Below are 10,616 nucleotides of genomic sequence, written 5' to 3'. Positions count from 1 at the left end.
GATTTGTTTTCTTTCCGATTACTTATCTATGATAGTTTCTCAAGATTAGATAAATACTAATATTCAACATTCATGTAAAATAAAGTACAATGACGATAAAAATGAAATACTTTAATTTAATCTTACCTCCTCATAAATAAAAATGATAATACCTATTTTCGATAAACAATTGAATGTATGACTTATCTCTATTTGACGCATATATGACATCCTGAGAGAGGTGAAACATTGTCAGGGGCTTAACCACCCAACCTCGAACCATAATAAATATCCCCACATGATCTCTAATGAGAAAGGCCCTTCCTACCTAGAATTGACAGGGAACATCTTACCATTCACTGGGCTTCCAAATATAAACACGCCATATGACTTGGCAACATAAGATTCTCAATAACATGAATGTGCAAGAGCTATTAATTAATTCTTATTAAAAATGATAAACGTTGTTCTATCATAACTGGTATTGGTTCATGTTATTGATGATTACTATATCTTACCTCATCACCCATCTTCTTGGCTACACAGTCAGGTGAGTCCCAGGCATTCAAAATCTTCTAAGCAGATGGCTCCATCAATTATTCAAGAAGATTACATGCATCCATAATTTCACATTCTGTGTTTAAATAATTTTTAAATTTTTTTTATTTATAAAGGTTTCAAATTTGAATGTCTAAATTTTTTTAGCTCCACCTCTTCACCATTTCATGGCATATTCACTACTGAATCCTTGGTGTTAGTGGATCCATAAGTATTCTGATAATAAAAGCATCTACATTGATATTGGTTCATTAAGTTATTTTAAAGGTTCCCAACTTCCATTTTTTTTAGGTCTAATTTATCATTCAACATACTCAAAGAATATTGTTAATACTTCATTTCATAGGAAGACAATTATATCATTCAGGTTCATGTGAATAAGATTTACCATTAAAAATAGTAATACAAAATTTCTTAACTAAAAACTTGAATTACCATCAAGGAAATTACTATAGAAATTGAAAACCACATACCTCAGATAACTAGGTTCGAATCAAAGTAGGGATGCTTCTGCAACCACATGGGTTAGTCCACAAATACACTATAACATTTCAAATGACAACTATCATCTAAAAACTGCTATCTTAAAATCAATTTAAATACTTTTGTTAATTTAAATTAGGGCATCACTTACCACTATATAAATTAGGGCATTATTTACCTTTGGTTCGATTAGGGCTTCTGATACCACTATCTTACATAGGGATTCTAATACCACGGATTCATTTTAGGGCATCTGCGACCACAAATTCAATTTAGGGCTTCCACGAGAATGGATTTCAATTTAGGGCTTTTGTGATGATGGATTCATTTTAGGGCTTTTGCGACCATGGATTCAACTAGGGCTTCCAATACCACTGTATCATTTAAGGTTCCAATTGTCACCTAATCAATTTGGGCTTTAGATTTCTTTTCCTTCTGATTACTTATCTGTGATAGTTTGTCAAGATTAGATAAATACTTATATTCAATATTCATATAAAAGAGAGTACAATGATGATAAAAATGAAATACTTCAATTTAATCTTACCTCCTCATAAATAAAAATGATAATACCTATTTCTGATAAACAATTGAATGCATGGCTTATCTCTGTCTGATGCATATCCAACATCTTGAGAGAGGTAAAACAGTTGTAATATCTTATTGGAAAGAATTTTTTTGAGAGGGGGGGGGGGGGGGGGGGGGGGGGGGGGGTGAATCAGAAGTACTAGCTTTTGACCTATTTTAAATCCTTAATAACATATCTTTGAAATGAACATGCATGCATATAAACATTAAGCAATCATGAGAAACAAATATGCATCACCGCATATAATACTTGAGATTTTGGTAACCCAGAAACCCTCCAGAAATAAGAAGGTAAAACTGGGGTGGGGATGATACCCAAAAAATCACTGCAGTAATAATGTTTGACCACTGATGATGATCTGCCTTGTTAAAGGCTTTACATTGTATCAATAGTGACCTGGTTAAAGGATTTATAAACACTTTACATGAAGTGTTACCCTGTTAAAGGATTTAATCACCTATTTAAAGGATCTAAAAAATAGCTATTAAGCCAACCTATCATCATAGGATTTCCTTTCTAATATAATGGCTAAAGAGTATTAGGTATAATAAACCTGATAGCTTACAATCCTTGATTGCTGAATATAGGCACTTGATCTTCTTTCTTCTGACCTTGATCCTCTAAGATCTGATACTCATTTGTATCCCCTACTTTGTTCTGATTAACTGGATATTTTATTGTTAATCTCTTCCTTTAAGTCTTTTTATTCTTCACTCTGAACTCCACTAGAGTTTTCATTTTCTCCTTCATCCATCTACATGATTCAATGATATTTCATCTTCCTTATAAAGACATTCAAAGACTTAGGGTTAGACATGGATCTACAATCCATATTGAATCTTTGATTCTCACTCATTCCTTTCACTTTTACCATTGGTTGCATGCCTTCTCCATTTTTCTTATTGGCTGCATGTAGATTGCATAGGAAATTTAAATGATTTGATCTTATCACTTAAATCCTTCGAGATTCATCGTGTGTCGGCCATGAAAATGATTTACATCTGAATTTGTGAAGTTACAAACTCATATGCTGATTCTGAGTTACTTGGCATTTACTGCTTCCTAATGCTCAACACCTTTTGTAACTCGGCTCTTGTATCATTCCAATCTTGCTTGACATTGTTTATGACTCGGCACCTGGATCATGCTTGGCACCTGTAGTCACTCGGCATTTGATCTTCACTCGGCACCTGAAGGCTGCTCAACACCTAAAGATCACTCGACACCTGATGGCTTTCCTGACTCGATGCAAGCTGTGGCTCGACATACATAGTTTACTCGATTTTAATGTAGAAAATGGTTAAGTGTGTTGACACTCAAGTGTCAAAACCATTCTTAGACTAACAATCTCCCCCTTTGACATGAGTGTCAAAAACACTTAACTAAGCATTATTTATCTGATCTTAAGAGTACGTTCACTGATTTGCTTGGTATATATATATATATATATATATATATATATATATATATATATATATATATATATATATATATATATATATATATATATATATATATATATATATATATATATAGAGGTTTAAAATACTTGGATCAAAATGTTGTAACTTACAATATATACCTCAAAATTATTATAACTCCCCTTGAGTTGATCATGCCTTGTCATTTCATGAATTTTGATGTCTTGTGCCATGATGCCTAATATTCTCTTGAATATATCTTCACAATATATTCTCCCCCTTAGAATATTATCTCCCCCTTTTTGATACGGATGTCAAATGGTCCTAAATAGTAATGCCATGCTTGGCCAAAAATTTCTTATTTACCTCAAGGAGTATTTGGAGAGTTGCATCCCAGTTGTTTAAGGCAATATCTAATGACTTTTGTTGGATTGCAAGCTCTGCTGCTAGATCAACTAGTCCTTCATGTGTAGAAATATTTGGATCCTTCTTCAGAACTATTTCTACACACATTTTCTCCTTGTGTAATACTTCCAAGTGAGGAGTGATGGAGGCTTGTATTTGCATCAGCTTTTCTTTGATAGTGGCCTCTTCTGTTAGTAATGCAACTAATTCCCTCTGAGTGTGAAGTGTTTGAGCAAATTGCTTTTCACTCTGTGCAGGATTTGAGGGTAGTTGCATGCTGGAGAGCTTTAATTTACTCTCAAGGTTCAAAAATTTTGGATTTATTTCTTGTGTGAACCTAGAAAAATCACACAATTTTCTATAAAGGGAAAATATGTTCCCTAATACACTCTTTACATTTTCCAATTTCTTAGCTAGGTCAACCTGTCCCAAAATTATGTTATTAGCTATTTTCTGGTTGACTTTGCCTACAAACTTCTTTTCTAACCATTCCATTAGTTTAACATTAGTATCATGATCTTCATTATTCACTTGGTCAACTATATCAGATAGTTGCTCAAGTATTGGCCTGTTTGCATCTGGAGGTTGAAGGCTGAAAGCATCCATGAATATATCTTTTATCTCATTCATTTCCTGCTTGTATTTGTATTCTTTCCTCATTGCCTCTTGCCTCCTCTTATCCAATGCACTCTGTGTTTCATTCATATTTTCCTCATTTAGAGTGCTTGAATCATAATACGGTATTTTAATTTCTTCATCAAGCTCAGGAATACCATAATGAATGGTCCTGGCTACCCTAGTAGAACTTGAACTTGGTTTACTGACATGTAAGGTCATCGTTTCAATACTCAACTTATGACTGGGTTTGATGGGAGTTCCTGTTTTTGGTAATTCAACCAAAGTTTTTATTGCAAACTCCTCTTTATCATGTGTTTCTTCTTTGCCCTCTTCTTCTTGCTTGGCTTCTTCTTGTGCCACTATTGTTGGAGGTATACTCATTTTTTGAACTATTATCCCTATGACTACCTCTGTTGTTGCACTCGGCTCCTGATGAGCTTGAATGGCTATTCTTGGTGGTGATGGAGGTGATAGAAATATAAGCCCAGTAGTTTGAATGGTTTGAGGTGGTTCTTATGGTGACACCTTGGCTTCTTTGAGTTTGTCTACTGACTTTTGGAGATTATCCACACTGACCAATATAGGACTTGTACACAATTGTGCTTGTAGAGTTGTTTGGTCTAGGATCTTAGTAAGATCCTCTGTAGTTAATGGATTGATGTTTTGACATGTGGTGTCAACAACATCCTTAATCTTCATGATCTCTGCAGGTGTGGTAGTAGAGTGAGGCAGGCTAGGAGGTAAAAGTTGTTTGTCTTGCACACTTTGCTGTTTATTAGTACCTTTGTCTTCATCTTTTCCTTCCTCCTCTCTTTCTTTCTTGTTTTCTTCTTCTTCAACCTTTTTCTCTTCTTCTGTCTTCTCTTCTCTCCTCTTCCTTCTTTCCTCAGATTTAGTAGCAACTTCCTCTTTGTATTTCTCTTCAAGGACATCTATAGTTGTCTTGTACAAGTTTTTCCAAAATCTTGTAGTTCTTTGTACAACTTCTTCAATTTTTTTTTGTAGGATGGAGAATGGCTTATATTTAGGTGTAAACCTTTTACTATGTCATTTGACTACTTGAGTTACCTATTATTTTGTTAAATCAGATAGTATGTTTGCTAGGGTTGATTCCCTCATCTCTTTCTCCATCATTAGACATAAATGCCACTTGTCTTCTATAGTTTTAGACAATTCCTTTGGCAATTGTCCATCTAGTTCAAGAGGTGTATACTTGAACTGTGCCATTAATGCATAGAATAATTCTTCTATGCTATTTTGTTCCTCTCTACTGAATTTATTGAAATCAATCTTTTTCATTTCACTTAAGTCTCCATTCCTAATCTTCTCACATAATATATCAACTGAAGATTTAGGAGGATGACTTACCCTTTCAGTTTGATCTTCTTCATTAGTATCAAGTTGGGCCACATATCTTTTCCTTCTCTTTGGCTCTTCCTGTGCCTTTTTGACTGTGTTCTTCTTCTTTGTGGCTTCCTCTTTGGCCTTTTGGGTGAAGGCCCTTGTTGTAGCTCTAGTTGTTGGCTTCTTGGGAATTTGCACGATAGCTTTCTTTGGTGAAGGCTGAGAAGCAGGAGGTTTCTTTGTCTTCCTTTTGATGACTCTGCCTTTGATGGGTGCTTCCTTGGTTTCTACTTCCTTGGCACTCTCATCTTTCTCTTCACCTTGGTCTTGTGATAATTCAAGTGGCCCTTGTTTTGGCTCATCCACATCTTTCTCTTCATCACTAATCTCTTCTGCTTCCCCTACTGCACTTGATTTTTCAACACCAAATTTCTTCTTTATCTTCCTCACTAGCTTGTCCTTCTTCTTGACTGATGTGGCTATCTTGAGTTATGTAAAAACTCTTGATTTGACAGTGTCAAATGTTCCAAATGCCTTGGCAGATTTGTCCATTTCCTCTACAAGTAATGCTGTGATGGCTACAGAAGCTTGGTCAACATCAAGCTCATATCCCAATGGTCTAAGCCATCTTTTTCTTGGAAGAACTGCTTAAATGTAAGTATAATCAATACCAACAAGAAAACATATGTCATTTACATGCTTTTCTACTAGTGAAACTAGTATTCTCATTCTTTTCTTCATTGCATTTTTGAAATCATCAAAATAGATAGATATTTGATCATCAAAGCTATCTCCCATTTGTGCAATGAAATCATTAATTTGATCAACAGTGATTCTATTCTAACTCCAGTTAATTTTTCCAAATGAAGGGAATTCCTTCATTACATAGAAGAACATACAAACCAACACTGGACCAAATTTACACTGTGCTCCCTTGGACTTTCTAATAACTCCAAGATTTTCATTGATCTGTTGTAACAAGAGCTCTGCAAGGTCATAGGTGTGGTCTTTCTTTACAAGCTTATATGCCACATCCATGCTATGCAGGGTACACTATTTAACTATTGGATTGATAAAACTTATGTGATATGATCCTTACCGCAAAGTCTAGAAGGGGATCAGTTATGGTGTCTATAGTCATGCCTCTATTGTTCCACTTCGCTCCTGTTTTATTCTCTATTGTTTCCTTCTTTTCACTTCTTAATGTCTTGGGTCGATCTAGGGTTGGAAAACCTATAATCCTATGAACCAGTTTCTTGGTAATCTTGACTGGTCCTTGTTCTAACCAGAATGCTCCATTGTGGATTTTGCTAAGTATTATGCACATCCACTCATTTTTGAATATGATTGGAAAAATTAGGGCTTTGGTTAAACCCTTCTTTTCTATGACAGAAAACTCATCTTTCAGGATACCATTTTCACAAAGTTTGTCATAAGCATTAAAGATTTCCAAATCTCCTATGGCTCCTATTTTACAATTATATCTCTTTCGCACATCCTAAACCATAAATTTTTTTTTAGGGATGGCAGATAGGGCACTAACAGGATCGCTTTTGTATGCAACTTCTGGTATAGGTCTAAACTTAGGTTGCTTAACCTCATTGCTGACAAGTTGAATCTCATGGTTTACTATCCCTTGGGTTGTCTTAGAACTAGACGCCATTTATAACTAAACTAGGGTTTAACGATTAAAATGAACTTTACAAACTGTAAAACTCGGCACCAGAAAGAAATACCTAGATAAATGCTTAGATCGCTTGAGTAGATACTGAATCGTTGGTTGAAAGCTTGAAAATCTCTCAGTTGTGCTCAAGGTAATCGCTCTTCATTTGAATGTCTCAGGAATGAATAAATTTTTACTTTTAAGTGACAAATGAAACTTTGCATTTAATGCATTTTAGTACCTGCACCTATCACTCGACTTCCAAATGTTTTTCAACTTGGCATCCACTCGACAGCTATACTTACTCAGCATTTACTTATTTTTTTAATAACTCGGCATCCAAAGATAACTCAGCATCATCTTTCAAGTTTAGTCTTAGCATCTTGTCTTATGCAAATTTATACTTTGCAGTGCTTTTTCATGGTTTAGGGCTGATGTGTGATACTTCCTTATGTATCAGCCCTATAGGCTTATCTTGTGATTAGTTAGATGAGAAATGATCACTTGACCTCATGGGTGAAGTGACCCTTTCATAGGATGTACTTGATCCATCCTTTTTCTACCATGTCTTCTTCATGTTTGTTCTTATGTGTTCCACATCTATCTTTTCTTTGCCATTATTTACTTCAGTCTTGGGTGCCTTGGCCTTTGTTGGACAATTTCTGCTGACATGTCAAGTTTTCCAGCAACTAAAGCAAGTAGTTTGGTTCAACCATCTTTTATAGTTCCCCTTAAAATGTGTTCTTATGCAATTCTGGGGTATATGCCCATACTCTTCACAATAGTGACAACTATACCTGGTGTTATAATCCCAATGGTAGTGACCTTCATTCTCTTTTGCTGGTTGATTTGATGTCCACATAGGCTTTGATCTACATTCAAATTCCCTATGTCCATATTTCTTGCAATTATGACAATGTCCATTAAATCTTTGTGTCCTTGGGACTTTGGATATGTAGTCCAGTGTAATATGTCCTTGCATGTTGCATTTGTGACAGTAACGCTTGTTTTTGGATGTGTTTGGCTGATTGATCCTTCTACTCCTGCAAACATTAGCAGTATGTCCCTTTTTATTACAGTAATGAAAAATGTGTTTAGAATCCTTACCTTTGTCACTTCTTTGCTCAATACTCTTTGATGATTCACCAACTTCATGCTATTGTATCCAAGTACTGATGTATCATGGGTGGATCTTAGGGATTTCAGCAACTGTTCAAGGTACTTTATGGCTTTGCTTGACTTGCTGAGATTCTCTGCTATCTTTTTTTCTCTGTTCAATTTATTCTGCAATTGTTCATTCTACATCCTCAAAGTAGAGATCTCAATATCTTTCATATTAAGTTCATGATGAAGCTTCATCATTTGGGCAAGTGTATCCATCTATATGTTTGAGATCCTTGCTAATTCAGTACATTTTTCTTCCAGTCTGTTTGTAAGATTTCTTTTGTCATCTTCCATCATGACTCTACCCTCAACTACTCTTTTCTTTTGTTCAGTGATTTCACATAACATTATGGCCTATGATTCATGTTCCATCTTGAGAGATCTTATCTCATTTTCTTGAGCTTTGTTTTTCTCCATCAGTTTTGCTATTGTTGCATCAAACTCTTTAGTGTCTCCATTGGCAAACACTTATGTGGTATCAATCTCCTTGTAGTGTATATCATTTTTAGCTATGGCTATCTCCTTCATTCTTTTCAAATATTTTGTTAATTCCACTCTGGCTTCCTCTACTTTTTGTAGAGCGAGATGCACATCTATCACCTAGTTCTCAATGATCTTTCCAAGTTTGAAAACTTCCATCTTTAGATCTTTTCCTCCAAGTTGTTAGGCTCCTTCTTGAGAGAACAAGTGCTCTGATACCAATTTTTGTAATATCTTATTGGAAAGAATGCTTCTGAGAGGGGGGGGGGGGGGGGTGAATTAGAAGTACTAGCTTTTGACCTATTTTAAATCCTTAATAACATATCTTTGAAATGAACATGTATGCATATAAAAAATAAGAAATCATGAGAAATAAATATGCATCACCACATATAACACTTGAGATTTTGGTAACCCAGAAGCCCTCTAGGAATAAGAAGGTAAAACTAGGGTGGGGATGATACCCAAAAAATCACTGTAGTAATAATGTTTGACAACTTATGATGATCTGCCCTGTTAAAGGCCTCCCTTATTAAAGGCTTTACATTGTATCAATAGTGACCTGGTTAAAGGATTTATAAACACTTTACATGAAGTGTTACCTTGTCAAAGGATTTAATCACCTATTTAAAGGATCCACAAAATAGCCGTTAAGCCAACTTATCATCATAGGATTTCCTTTCTAATACAATGGCTAAAAAGTATTAGGTATAATAAACCTGATAGCTTACAATCCTTGATTGCTGAATACAGGCACTTGATCTACTTTCTTCTGACCTTGATCCTCTGAGATCTAATACTTGTTTGTATCCCCTGGATTGTTTTGATTAACTAGATATTTTACTACTGATCTCTTCCTTTAAGTCTTTTTATTCTTCACTCTGAACTCCACTAGAGTTTTCATTTTCTCCTTCATCCATCTACATGATTCAATGAGATTTTGTCTTCCTTATAAAGACATTCGAATACTTAGAGTTAGACATGGATCTATGATCCATATTGAATCTTTGATTCTCGCTCATTCCTTGCAATTTTATCATTGGTTGCATGCTGTCTCCCTTTTTCTTATTGGTTACATGTAGATTGCATAGGAAATTTAAATGATTTGATCTTATCACTTAAATCCTTTGAGATTTGTCATATGTTGGCCATGAAAATGATTTACATCTGAATTTGTGAAGTTACAAACTCATATGCTAATTCTGAGTTACTCAGCACTTACTGCTTCCTGATGCCCAACACCTTCTATAACTTGGCTCTTGTATCATTCCTATCTTGCTCGACATTGTTTATGACTCAGCACTGGATCATGCTCAGCACCTGTAGTCACTCGGCATTTGATCTTCACTTGACACTTGAAGGCTGCTCGACACCTGAAGATCACTCAACACCTGATGGCTTTCCTGACTCGGCACAAGCTGTGGCTCGACATACATAGTATACTCGACTTTAATGTAGAAAGTGGTTAAGTGTGTTGGCACTCAAGTGTCACAACTATTCTTAGACTAACAAAAAAATTATCAGGGGCTTAACCACCCAACCTCAAACAACAATAAATACCCCACATGGTCTCTAATGAGAAAGGCCCTCCCTACCTAGAATTAACAAGGAACATCTTACCATTCACTGGGCTTCTAGATATAAACACGCGATATGACTTGGCAACAAAAGATTCTCAATAATAGGAATGTGTAAGAGCTATTAATTAATTCTTATTAAAAAAGATAAATGTTGTTCTATCATAACTGGTACTGGTTCATATTATTGATGATTACTATATCTCACCTCATCACCCATCTTCTTGGCTACATAGTTAGGAGAGTCCCAGGTATTCAAAATCTTCTGAGCAGATGGCTCCATCAATTATTCAAGAAGATTACATGCATCCATAATTTCACATTCTGTGTTTACA

Source organism: Cupressus sempervirens, chromosome 9 (assembly GCF_028749045.1).
Source record: "Cupressus sempervirens isolate cs-2001-9-10 chromosome 9, ASM2874904v1, whole genome shotgun sequence".
In the NCBI taxonomy this organism is placed as follows: domain Eukaryota; kingdom Viridiplantae; phylum Streptophyta; class Pinopsida; order Cupressales; family Cupressaceae; genus Cupressus; species Cupressus sempervirens.
The sequence above is the reverse complement of the archived record's forward strand: the minus strand, read 5'-3'. Positions refer to the sequence as shown.